Here is a 13154-nt window from a genome sequence, read left to right as displayed (position 1 = left end):
ACAAACATGGCGGTTTTGGCGGCATTTGAGCTAATCAGAGGCCGAAATCTTGGGTTTATGCCGGTCCTCTGAGATGCGCGTTGGTTTACAGACATAGTTACTGTTTTTCAGTTGTTTGTTATATTCATGATTGACAAACATTTTTCATACAAATATGTACATTAATTCTGACTTTAATACTGCGCTAGCAAAGGCTCGAGTAGGGGTAGGCAAGTTCGGTCCCAGAGAGCCGCGGTCCTGCAGCTGAGAGGCTCCTGCAGAACATATGAGCTGATGATTTGAAACGCGTGGGTTGGAGGCAGGAGACACCGAAAACATGCAGGACTGCGGCTCTCTAGGACCGAACTTGCCTATCCCTGGGCTAGAGGAAGGCAATTCTGATTTGCGTACAAGTTTAGATCACATCTCTGCCTCTGTATGAGAAAATACAGTGTTTGTGTGATTCTGGCAAGTGAAAGCACTTAATTGGCAAAGAGTTCAAAGAAAAAGAAAAAACAAAAGGCCGGAGCACATCTGAAGTCTCGTCCGGTTTGTTTTGGCTCAGAGTCTGAATAATGAGACGTTTCGGCAATAATGTATCTATTTCTTGACAAGGAAGTGAAGCCTTGTCTATCTGGTCTCTCTGGGAGACGCAAGAGCAGGTTGTCTTTTTAATCGGAACTGAGGCGTTTGCATTTGAAAGACTCCCCCCTCCCCGACAGGAGCGCTGATTAATGAAGATGGAAACGCCAGAGATGGGTATTTTTCCGTAGGCGCACACGCGCATGTACATGCATCATACAGGCACTTAAGAGTCCCTCTCTAATATTTTATCCCCGCAGACAGGAAAGATGAGCGCCGGATATCAAAGGCGTGTCACGAGTCCCGCCGGGCCACCACCAAGACATTAAGCCCGGGCCGCCATGCTTATAAATTATGCATGCTGCAAACAACCCAGAATCAAGGGAGAATAGTCAGCCCTCTATTATGGGAATCCCCATCGCTCCACTTATTCTTGTAATTTATTTTGCATGTTCCGTAATAGGCTGATGTCCCTTGTTCGACTGGTTGTCTTCGTTCTTTCTGGATTTCACTTTTGCTTTGCAGCTTACCTTTGTTCCACTAGCATGAAACGTCCTCTCAGCACTTCCCTCACAGCTCACGCTGCCTGTAAATCCTTATCTCACAAAGGGTATGACTGACTGACTGACTGACTGACTGTTTACTTACAAAGGCTGCAAACGACATGCTTATGTGAAGGTGAAACAATTGCCTGTAAAACGGGATTGTTTTTCCACTGATTTTTTTCCCCCTTTTTTCCAACGTTCTTTATAGCAAGCAGTCTTCTGCCTTAAATTATATTAAGGTTTTATTTATTTATTTATTAGAAAAATGTCATACGCTGTGGGGAAAAAGTCAAAATTTGACCAGAAGAAATGTTACACTTTTACATTAGTCATGTTATTAGAACAAAAGTCTGAATTTAATCAGTCAAAATATATAATTTTAACACTATGCAAAGTCATAATTTCATGAGAAGCCAAATTATTCACTATTTCACTTGACAAACGCCCCAAAAATCCCTCTCTTTTTTTTACAACATATATATTAATTAACCGAGACAAATATTTACAGAAAAAAGTCGTAATTTTATGAGAAACTAGTAAGAATATAACTACACAAAAAGTCAGTTTTATGAGAAGCCATATTATTGTTTGAAAAAAAATGACAAGGCAAAATGTTAGATAAATTCTATTAAAAAGCAGTGAGTTTCATTTCTGAAATTAATTCCAACAGACAAGAAAAAGTCATAATTTGAGAAAATATTATTTTGGGAAACTGCAAAATAGTCAGAATTTAAAATATTATTAAACATTTTTGTAGTAATAATGAAACATTGTCGACTATTGATTTTTATGAATTTAATGAGAAAATAATCGATTTTAGAGACGTTAAAAGTGGATCATGATCTATGCAGCCGAGCGCAGGAGGACGAGGACCCATAGGGAAACACGACTCTATTTACAGGATGTAGATGAGGCAGCGTGGAACCTGCAGGGCAATGAAGCAATAAGACTTAAGTTTGCGTGTGCACGTCCCTGCCCGAGACACATGACTCCCCTGAGCGGCGTCACGCTGCAGGTAAGAGTAGTGGCGACATAAACATGCCAAGCCTTCAAGTTAGGGCTGGGCAATAAATCAAATAAATTCGATACATCATCATTTTAAAAATCCAATCATTGAAAATTTGCTAAATCGTGAAATCTAATTTAGTCTTCTGGATTATTAAAAGCTGTTGTTCTTATGTTCTGTTACATTCAAATGTTTTTGTGAGTTGTAATTTTGCACATGTGGCAGAATGCTGGATGGGTGCTTTACAAGACATGTTTACAATAACTACCAACTACTTAATTGTGGCATTTAAGAACAAACTATGAATGTTAAATTTATGTTAAAACGAATGTAGAATCAGTATACATGATTGTTGTCTGAACATTTTGCACAGGAATTATTTTTGACTAAATGAAACCTTTAAATAAATGTTTGTTGGGTTTATTAGTTTAAAATCGTAATCGTCCTGAATGACTGCAAAAATCGAGATTTTATTTTTTGACCATATATCATAAGTAGACAGTGAAGCCATGTGACGCCGAGACCCAGCAAAATTACAATCAGAGCCGTGATAACGTGAAAACACTGTTTCTTACACAGAAGCCAGCCAAACTCGATTGTGACAACCGTGCAGAAGAAGTGAAACAGCGAACTAGTTTTTGTAGTCGATTGTAGTGATGTGATGAAAGTCAGGTTTGCGTCAATTAATCAACGACGTCGTTGATGTTTTTCAGCACAGTACAACCTTCTTTTTTTTTCACGGACCATGACGTTGATGCGTATCATATCAAATAGCTTCTTTGATAAATAACGTTTTTCTTTAGTAGGCATTATTAATATTTAAAACTTTGCGCCACTGCTCTCGATCCTCGCCGTCAGTCCTGAAGTATCACTGACATTGGAATAGGCAACGCTAACGAGGCTAACTGTCCTCAGTAAATCGGCTGATTGGAAAACTAGATACCCAAAAAACGTGACCAGCGTTGATGCGTCGGAGTAAAGTGGACTAATGCAGTTAAAAACTCAATCCCTACCGTGGGAGAATTACACTTTTTAAACACATGACAATCACTGCCCTGATTCGTAAAGTCCTCTGTAAAGTTTCTGCTGTAGCCAACTTTCAGTAGCTTAGGACGTCACCCCTCTGCAGCAACCATTTTAAGCAGCCCGCTGTGATAAGCACACTTCGTAATGTCAGACATTTTCCGTTTTGTCACGGCCGTCAAATCCATTGAGATGAATCACATCCCTGTCTCGGCTGCTTCGTCATCGGCGGTAAAAAGGACACAAGGCCAGACGCTGACCTCAGCGTGATAACGTCCGTCATTAGGACACACACACTCACACAAACACACGGAAAGATAAGCAGTTGTGTAGACACGCCCCGCGGCAGCACACCATTAAAAAAAAATAACCTGAGAGGAACACGACTCATGAGCATTCACTTCCTGTCACTTTGTGGTCTCGTTTTCCACTCATTGCAGCGCAGACGGAGACAAAGATTGATCATTATCCCACCCTCGTGCATTTTTGATCTTCCGCCCAGGTGTGTTGACTCCGATGACTCAACCCTGATGACATTTTAGCAAGTGACTCAAGACATGCAGACGCCGACTGTTGCGTTCAATGTTTAAAGAGGCGAATGTGTACAAGCAGCTCCGGGACACGTTTACAAATCATTTACTCAATCATTTAGAGTCAACAAGCCTCAACATGTGCATAAAAGTAACTTGACGGGCAGTGAAACAGGAGTTCTGAACATCCGCAGTGAGATTTGCCAGACTTTCATTTTACAAGGTTATTTTTGTAAAATGTAATTTTTTTTCTTGTAATTTCTCACAAAATTTAAAGGCTCACTTTTTCTTCTTAATATTCGGACTATTTCCATAAAATGTCAATCGATTTTTCATTAATTTTAACTTTAGAAATTAGTTTCATCAATTGTAACTATTCTTGTCATTCTGTTAATTTTGCGACTTCATTTGGACTTTGAGATCCAGAAGTGCGGTCATTCTCCAATTGCGCCATTGGACTTTTCTTCTTCTGCAAGCTGAAATGAGCACACATGAAATGATTGTAGTTGGTCCTTGAGCTCTTTTTAGAAGGAGAAAGAGATGGATTTGCGGCAGTGGAGCTGTGCGTGCGTGTTAGTGTGACAGAGAGACAGGCCTGCCTGAGGGGTGCTGGGTGGTCTGGGGTGGGTTGCGGTGTGTGTGTTGGGGGGGGGGGGGGGGGGGGGTAGAGCAAAGCCAAGTGGCCTTATAAAAGAGAGAAAGAGAGCAGCAGTGGATGCTTCAAACAAGCACTGCATGTAATATGGATGAGAGCCTGCACTCTCTCTCTCACTCTCTCTGTCTCTGATGCATTTTTTCCCCCTCACATCTATTTTTTTGTATCTCAACATGACCAATTCAGTATTATGTGACGTCAACCATTAACGTCATGGAAAAACATAACACATACATTTAACATTGTTGTAGCAGGAAGCAAACATAGCAGTATGTCTTTGGGGTAGAAATCATTTTCAATTCAACATTCAACAAATAATTTTTTTTTGTTCTTACCCCCCCCCCCCCCCCCCCCCCCACCACCCATTAAATCAGTAAAATGTTTATCATACAACAATTGCCCTGGTTTAGCTGGCAACCAGTTTAGGGTGTATCCCGCCTACTGCCCGAAGCCAGCTGGAAAAGGCTCCAGCACCCTTGTGAGGAGTTAGCGGTTACGAAAATGGATGGATGGATGGATGGATGGATGACAACAATTAGTTGCCGTGACAACTTCTTCTAATATTTCCAGGGTTGGGGAATCGAGGAAAAAACCCTGCCACAGATTGGTTTTAGCCACAGGTGCTTCTACTCAATTGGCAGGTAAACGAGCTTGTCTCCACCTGTTGACTAGAAGCACTTGTGGCTAAAGCCAAACTGTTTAAGGGGTTTTAATTTCTGGACCTGGATTTCCCAACCCTGACCATTTCTTCTACTTTCTTTTCAGTTTTTTCTTTTGGTGGTTGACAAATACTTTTGGTGCATTAGCATGCAGTATCCGCCAGAATGAGGATTTACCGTTTACAGCACCTAAAGACGCAATAGCCGACCAGGATTCTACCTTGGGCCATATTTATATATAAAAAAATATTTTTGTTTTTCCCGTAGTTAAAAGCAAAAGCTTCAAGTCCAACCAGAACTCATTCGCTGCCATCTAGGGAACGGGGATCTTGGGTCTAACCTCTACCCTATTGGTTTTTCTAAAATAAATGCCCTCCAAAAATGTGTCTTGCACACCTGAGCGACATACATGTTTTTCTTCTTCTTCACGATGCATTTTTTGACTGGTGTGACTTGCACTCCAGAGCGACATATAGTCAGAAAAATACGGTACATACGAGATGGGCTTGGGCAGCATCTCCATTTTGTGTCGTGAAAGCAGGGCTGTGCTGGCTCGCCGTCTGCTTAGCAACGTCGCTCTCTCACTTTCTCTATCTCTCTTGCTGCTCTCCAGGCTCTCTCTTGTTCCATCCTCTCTGAGTTTATTTATCTTTTTGCTGCTATTCTCTGAGTTCACAAGTGTCCTCTGGCAGTGAGAGTCTCCAGACTCTTACGTCCACATTGGCCCGATGACGAGTACAGTCATAGACAAGACAAGAGCCCACTGGCCTCATTCTCCTCGTCCTCTTTCATGAAGTGTGCCTGTCTTTCCACTGCGTCATCCTCCTCTTGTTTGATGGATGTTTACATACTGCTGTGTGATTATGTGTGTGTTTGTAATGCAGTGCACACAGGTGAGGCCCCGACAATGTGTCTACGGGGGAGCCTCAGGGGAAGGAAAGTGGAGCAAACACGCTGAGCTGCAGACGATCATTTAATTTAATGTCCTTCGCTCGCTCAAAGGCTGGGATTAACTGCCGTGCTGTAAACGTGCCAGTGTGCCGAAAAGAAAATATACAGTAGTAATGACTGAAGTGGTGATTATGGTATGAATGAAGTGGTCGTTTGATTTGTCTCACACATGCCTTGTAATAAAAGTCATAACAATACTGGTTAGAACACTTCTGATACCTCGTAACACTCATTATAATATTACAACTTGATTTAGGTGAAATGACAGCTTTTGTCAATATTATGACCGTACTTCCTGCACAACTTTTGTTTTTTTAGTCAAATGAAGACATTTTTATATCCAAATTTGACCATGTTGTTGATCGATCAATGCTAAACATTAATAAATTGATGAGAGTTCTGAACTGGTTAATTTGCCACTGTTGTTGGATGTTGTTGTGGCCAAGTGGTTTGTTTGCTCAATTTTGACTGAATTTGCTTCAAGACGTGATTAATCCACATGTCAATTTCACAGCAAGGACATGATCAATTAATTACAAAGGAAGTTCATAAAATTAGTTAAAATAAATAACATTTGGACACAAACAAATGGACGGACAGAAAACATAGCATGGACCTACTTGTCGGAATGCTTACCATTTAGTAATGCTATGATTAAAATTGTCAGCATGAGCATATTCTAAAAGAATTTGTGGTCACACGCAGGAATGACAAACATTACCGCCTGATGCATGCTGGGGTCTAGACGCTCATCCTAACTAAGGCATCTTGTCGGCATTATCATTATTTTTAATTATTGTTGTTAATGTGTTAATGGCATAATTCGTAGTCAAGGCCAAGTCAGATCATCCTGCAGCTGCAATGTGAGACATGACCTAACGCTTCCTGTTTGTCATTTTATAAGGAGATAAGTGAATGGCTGGTTTCATTCAGCGCCTTCCTTCTTAGCATTCTGTCTATGGGGCCAGTCAAATAAATATGACAAAAAAGGCTTTGAATAATAATATAATAATAATAATAATAAAATAATAAATTGTCTAAGTCAAAATTTTCATTACAACAGTTGTTCGTTATTTACGAGAAAACTTTAAGAGTAAAGAGTTATGATTTAAAGAGTGAAGTCGTAGTATTACAAGAAAGGTTGTCACTTTTGCAAGAATAATGCTGCAATAATACAGTACATTAAAAAAGTATTTTCCAAGAGAATTGAGAATTTAATCGGAATTGTCATAAGAATAAAAAATAATGCAGCTTTACATAGTTTTTTAAACAAAGTTGTAATGTTACTTGCAAAAAAATCTTAATTGCATTAGAATAAAGTCGTAAAATTGCAAAAACAGGGTTACAATTTAATTTAACAAATTGGTATTATTTCAAGTAAAAAGATCTGAATGTGAATGTGAATTGTTGTTTGTCTACATGTGCTTTGCGATTGGCTGGCGACCAGTTCAGGGTATACCCTGCCTCGTGCCCAGTCAGCTCAACTGGGATAGGCTCCACTCCAGCATGCCCACAACCCTAGTGAGGAGAAGCAGTTCAGAGAATGGATGGAAGGGAAGGAGGTGTAATTTCACAATAGTTGTAGAATAACAACAAAACGGGTTTTTTAAATTACAATAATGTTATACTAAAATATGCCAGAATAAAGTCATTATACTGTAAGAAAAAAAGTAATTTTGTGATACAGCAATTTAAAAAAAATTACAAGCATTGATGGAATGTTGAAAGGAAAAAAACAGGCCTCTTTTGTCGACGTCGTTCAACAATCTAAGCTACTTACACCCTCGCTTACTGGGTAACGTGTATGTGTTCAGCCTGCAAAGTGTATTCTCAGGCAGTTTGTCCATTCATGAGCTAATGTCATTACAACTCCGCATGCGTACGGCATCGACGTGAGCTCGCACCCGCTGCCAAAGATTTGACTGTGAGAAAAAAAAGGCAGGACGGGAGATGAATAGAAAAATTGATCGAGACGCTCCTTTTTTTTATGTGACGGATCATAGGAAAATAAAAGCCAAAGTACTGCAGTAAAGCAAAGAGTAGCGAGACATTGCACACTGTTACGTTTATAACTACGGCACTTTAACCCGCACATTATGACAAGGCTGCACAAGGTTGGGTTGTAAAAATGTCTGGCAGGAGCTGTGTGTATGTGTGGATGGTATTCTATCAATTCTTTCAAAAGAAATACTAAATGTATAAAAACTGTGTTGCAACGATCCATCCATCCATCCATTTTCTTAACCGCTGGAGCCTATCCCAGCTGGCTTCGGGCAGTAGGCGGGGTTACACCCTGAAGTGGTTGCCAGCCAATCGCAGGGCACACAGAGACGACCAACCATCCACACTCACAATCACACCTATGGACAATTTGGTGTTCAATTAACCTGCCATGCATGTTTTTGGAATGTGGGAGGAAATCGGAGTACCCGGAGAAAACCCACGCAAGCACGGGGAGAACATGCAAACTACACACAGGAAGGCCGAAGCCCGGACTCGATCTCACGTCCTGGAAGGCGGACGTGCTAATCAGTCAGCCACCGCGTGTGGCAACGATTATAATTAAAAAACATGATAATTTTTTTTTAGTTTAATACAAAGGCTTTCTTCCCCAGGAATGTTTTTTTTTTTTTATGCTGCACCAAAGCCATTTTCACTTGGCAACATCAAATTTGGTCGGCATGTCCATCATGAGCAGACCAACATAAAAGTCTCAAGAACTCTTGACGGAAAAGACGTAGGAAGTCGGACATTTTAATTTGAAGTGTCCATTTTCGGATAATTTTGACACAAACTAACATTTGGTAGCATGGTCTGGGATGTTTTGAAAATCCAGCCCCTGAAGCCATATTTACTTAGCGAAGTGTAATTTCATAGGCATGTCTTTGATGAAAATACCCATGCTGAAAAGGAGAGAGGAGGTCTGCCATTTTATTTTCAATTGGCCATTTCAAGGTCATTTGCATTTACAAGTGGTAGCGTTGTCCACAATGTTTTGAAAATTCAGCCCCCAAAGCCAGTTTCACTTGAAAACATTCAATTTATGTCAATCATGAATAGACACTCAAAGTGCGAAGAGTCTACCATTTTGGTTTGAAGTGACCATTTTAGTGTTATTTATTTGATGGATATTTTCATTTAGTAGGATCCCTCTTAATGGCTTCAAAATTCAGACACCAAAGCCAATTTCACTTAGCGACATGCAATGTGGTCGACATATAGGAGGATGATAGCCAAAGCACACTGAGGCGAAATCCAGTACATCAGTCTTTGCTACAGGTGGTCAATACTAGTCTTGAGGCTATGCACAAAAAAGTCTCAAGAAAGAAAAGATAAGACACAGGAAGTTAGCCGTTTTAGTTCAAGGCTGCTGTTAGCTTTCATTTGTTTTTAGAATTTCCCTTCCCTGGTCTAGACAGCGCTCATGTGGCGCAGAAATATTCCAGCGGGCCTGAAGCCAAATCTAATCGGGCGGGAATGAAACACTCCTTATCTGTGTTTGTGTGTGCGCATGTATGGGATGTGGGGGCGAGGGCACAGACATCAGGTCGCATGAGATCAGTCTCACCTGTCTGCTGTCTCCATTTGCTTCCTGTTTGTCCACCTGTTCGGACATTTCCCTCAGGTGAAACACACACACATGTATTTATTTTTTGCTCCCTTCAACATTACTTCCTTTAAATTTGCAGGAAGTTTTAGGTATTATTAGGTCAGGGGTGCTCAAGTTCGGTCCTCGAGAGCCCCTATCCAGCCTGTTTTCCATGTTTCTCTCCACTAACACACCTGATTCATGATCGGGATTGTTATCAGGCTTCTTGCTGATTAGCTGATCATTAGATTCAGATGTGCTGCAGGAGGGAAACATGGAAAACAGGCTGGATAGGGGCTCTCGAGGACCGAACTTGAGCACCCCTGTATTAGGTAATCCGGAATTCCCAATTGATGCGCTAATGAAGTCCCTTCAACATCTTATCCTTCCCGCCAAAAAAGTGTATTCCTTTAAATGCCTCACTTTATTACAAGCTCACAGGCTCTTATTGATTTGGTTGCTTGTGTGTGTGTGGAGGGCATGGGAAGGGGGCGGGTGGGTTCATCATTTATAAAGCAGACAGATGGGAGGTTTATGTGTCAGATCGTCACTAGTGTTGGGAACGATAAACCAATACGGCTGGGTATCAGTTTGTAAAGTAGAGAGACACGATCGTATCCGTAGCAGAATCCTCAATTGATACAAAATCCGCAAGGAATCCTTAGATTAGCAACATGACAAGGAGCCGGCGTAACCCTGTCACATTGTGGTGGTTTTCTGCTTGATTTGTTTTAACAGTCGGCACGGGTTAGAAATACTACCTGCACAGCCAACACCTGCAGGACTTACACAGAACAGCGACCACCTGAACATGCATCGTCAGCACTGTAACGATTAACTGATGCAGTTTGTCGAAAACACTTTTCAAATAGTGGACGTGCATCACAGGATGTGTCAACGCTGTTTGAATGTCAGTTAGGGAAAAAAAGAAGCTTCTTCCGTGCCCGATGCTGTCGAGCAGCTAAGACAGGAAGTGTGTATTTCGACAGCTTGGCGTCTGACACGGCCTAACAGACTGCGGCAGGATGTGGTGGAAGCAGACAGGGCGTGACCACGTCTCTGCGGGCGACTCTTCCAGCAAAAGCGCACCCAAATAAAGTCGACTTCCTCTTTCTGACAAAAAAAAAAACTGAAAACGTCTGCTGCACTGACCTCCTCTTGAATGCCAAGCACATGAATGGGCTCTCAGGGGCAAGAGGGAGAGACACCATGGGTGACAGTGTTGTGAGTTTGACTGAGTAACGTGAATTGTACTCAGTCAGGAAACTGAAAAAAATTCAGCCCGAAGCCACGGAGCAACGTCAAATATGGTAGGTGCGCCTGTCATGAGCAGAGCCACAAAAAATCTGAAGGACACATGCTTGAAATGCCAAAGGAAATACCTCTCAGTCATTTGATATCATGCGGGCATTTCAGAAGTTCTTTTTGGTAAAAAATGTTTATGGATATTGTTTTGGTGAAATTTCATTACTTGCGCGTTCAATGCAACATTTGGGTGTCATGGGTCACTCAGCCAATGTTTAGTGTATTTCTTCTTGAAAGGCTCATTATTTGATATCAAGACAAAACCACATTGATGTTGAGGCACTTTTACGACTGCGAAATTGTGAATATTGTGACATCCCTACACAGGAAGTCCAATTTTGATATGACATTGCCATTCGATAGTCATTTCCAGGAAACCTTCAGAGGTAAACAACTAGAGATGTACGGCGTGTGTGTGTGCGTGGCGCCTCTGAGATGAAAGTTCAAAATGAAGGCCCGCGCTTTCTTTTTATTGTAACCGAGATAAGATATGAGCTCAGTCATACCAGCAGGTTACTGTGCCCCCCCCCCCCCCGATCCCAAACACACACACACACACACACACACATATACGCATTTACAACATAACATGTGCAAACCTGCTCCATACCTATCACGGCCATAAAAATCGGTATCTAAATAGCCACTTAATCATTGTTAAAATTCCAGCATTACAATCCGTAGTTATGACAATCGCCCAAACAAGTGGTGGATTCATTGTTGTCATGATTCGTTTATAATTGACCAACGTAGCGCTGTCCTTTACACACATGCGCACACACTTGACTTCCTTTCCACTTGACTGCTCTTTATATGTCTGTTATGTATACAGAGTGTATATATACCGTATACATACATTATACATTCAGCAGGAAGACTGCATGGGTATTTATAACTGCCTGTGTATTGGTCCACGTGAGGGAGTAGGAGCTTGACCTCGGTACTTCCTGGCCTGTCTGTGTTGCACTGTGTCAATCCGGATGTGTGTGTCATGTGAAAGTCGCACCGCTTGCCTGCATCGCACACAGCCGCTCGCTCCACTCGCAAATGAAATAACAAACGGCAAGCCATTAAACATTTTGACTGGCCGAGCCGTATCCCGCTGTAGGTCCCGCGTAGCGCAATTTTATCTGTTTACCCTCAACTTGAAAGCCGCTCGCCAGACTCTGCGGTCGTGTACGTTGTTGTCGTCGTAGCTGTTGTAGTATTTAACAGCCGACACGCCACACAAACCTCTTTCTGCTCCAATAAAGTTGTCTGCTGCGGAAGCGTCACGTGTGCTAATGGTCTGGGGAATATGCCGAGGCTGCGGAAATGGGTCACTGTGAACGTTCACATGGCCGAGTCTGTCTAGGGCAGTATGTTTCATCGAGCTGCCGCCGCTGCTGCATAGTGTGTGTGTATGCATGTGCGTTCATGTGTGTGTGTGTGTGTGTGACTGCAGCAGCAGGCAAGCAGACTGCTGGTGATTAGGAACAACAGGGCAGAGTTCAGCCGAGCGAGTGTGCGGAATGCTAATCCACATTGTCACAAGGCGAGGTTAGGCCTCACAAGGGGCTGGAGTGGAGACATACGTGTTTGTGTGTTTGTGTGCGCCGGGGGGTTGTGTGTCTCCGTGTGTGTGTGTGTGTGTGTGTTTTAGCAGCCTACATAAAAGAGGTGCTTCTTTATGGACGATTAGCACAACATGTTGTTTGTTAATAAAAACATGGTGGGGTGGGAGGCGAGGTCAGTGAGGGAGTGATGGGCAACGCAAGGTTCGAGCGAGACAGTTGCGTTGTGATGTGCAAACACACTCATTAAGCCGGCACAGATCTTCGGAAATAATGAGCAGAGCAGTGTGTGTGCGTGTGCGTTTGTCTGAGGCAGAGTGGGTGGTGGGCGTTAAGCCGTCAACTGTCAGGTAAACTGCGCGCACATGTACATGAATATCTCTGCCGCATATATAGACATTCAAATATGTATAGTCTACTGCATGTCAACCATCACACTGACAATCACTTTGGCAAACATTCGGATAATGTCTGCATTCACATACGCACGAGCCGGAAAAAAATGTTAATGTTGCAATGTATCGTCAGTCACTACCATGGTACCAAGGCAATACAGTATTTGATACTTTGTTTTTGTTTCAATAGGTTTCACACTAGGTTTTCCTTCTTTAGTTACATACACATTGTGATGTACCACAGCTAATTTCCCTCCCAATAAACAATTTAAAGTAAAATAACCCCCCATTTATCACAGGGGTTACAAATAGGGGTGCACCGATCACAATTTTTGGGCCTGACTTGCCGATCTCGATTTTTGCCAATCACACTTTTTTTTCC

At 42.0% G+C, this 13154-nt stretch overlaps 1 protein-coding gene across 3 annotated transcripts in view; it reads left to right on the top strand.

The window, feature by feature from the left end:
* skila (SKI-like proto-oncogene a) overlaps positions 1-13154 on the top strand; it is a 45207-nt gene that overhangs the window by 15580 nt on the left and 16473 nt on the right. The window lies entirely within an intron of this gene.

The sequence above is a fragment of the Leptonotus elevatus genome, chromosome 1 (genome assembly GCF_054856555.1).
Source record: "Leptonotus elevatus isolate MCC_2025b chromosome 1, RoL_Lele_1.0, whole genome shotgun sequence".
Classification (NCBI taxonomy): domain Eukaryota; kingdom Metazoa; phylum Chordata; class Actinopteri; order Syngnathiformes; family Syngnathidae; genus Leptonotus; species Leptonotus elevatus.
The sequence above is the reverse complement of the archived record's forward strand: the minus strand, read 5'-3'. Positions and strand labels throughout refer to the sequence as shown.